Raw genomic sequence first — 1,160 nt, 5'->3', positions numbered from 1 at the left:
CCTAGGAAGACGTTATGCCTTTATGTCAGGCTGATTAGCAAAGGCCTTCCCCTGCATAGAATCAATCTGCAAAGACAGGGAAAGTAGGCTGTTTTTTTTTTTTTTTTTCCCAAATGTCCAATTTTCAAAAAGAAATATACAAACCACAATAAGAAATAGGTAAATGTGGCCCATTCAGAGGAATAAAATGAATCTCCAAAAATGAACCCTAAAGAAATTTAGGCTTTAGACTTACTAGACAAAGACTTTAAAACTCCTACCTTAAAATTCTCAAAGAACTAAACTATAATGTGGACAAAGAACAAAAGGAAATCAGAAAACGATATATGAACAAAATAAAAATATCAAACCCTTGACAATTTATGAACAAACTCAACAAAGTTATAGGATACAAAATCAATATGCAAAATTAAGTTGCATTTCTATTCAGTAACAGTAAACAACCTATTAAGGAAATGAAAACAATTATATTTACAATAATGTCTGAAAGAATAAATTATATATGAATACTCTTATCCAAGGAAACAAATATCTGTAGACGGAAAACTATGAAATATTTCTGACAGAAATTAAAGAAGACACAAATAAAATAGAAAGACCTCATATGTTCATGGATTGGAAGACAATATTAAGATGCCAATACTACTCAAAGGGATTCATGAATTTAATGTACTTCTAATAAAATTATAGCAATGCTTTTACAGAAATAGAGAAATCATTTTAAAAATTCAAGTGGATCTCAAGATACCCTGAATAGATAAATCAATCTTGAAGGTCTCATACTTCTTAAATTCAAAACTTACTACAAAGCTATGATAATCAGAACAGTATGATACTGGCATAAATAGAGACATAGCAATGAAATAGAATAGAGAGCCCAAAGTAAACCCTCATATATATGATCAAATGATTTTAAACAAAAATAACAAGATCATTTGATGGATAAAGACAGTCTTTTTAACAAATGATATTTTGTTGTACATATTGAAAACTATGTACAACATAGTTGTACATTGAAAATTTGTACATACATATTGAAAACTATGAAGTTTGACCCTGGCCTTAATACAAAAAATTAACTCAAAAAGGACTTTAAAAGTCTAAGCATGAGAGGTAAAACATATAAAATTTTAGGAGAAAATATAAGGGGAGAGTGTCAT

The sequence above is a fragment of the Bos taurus genome, chromosome 8 (genome assembly GCF_002263795.3).
Source record: "Bos taurus isolate L1 Dominette 01449 registration number 42190680 breed Hereford chromosome 8, ARS-UCD2.0, whole genome shotgun sequence".
Classification (NCBI taxonomy): Eukaryota; Metazoa; Chordata; class Mammalia; order Artiodactyla; family Bovidae; genus Bos; species Bos taurus.
Note: the sequence above shows the minus strand (reverse complement) of the source record.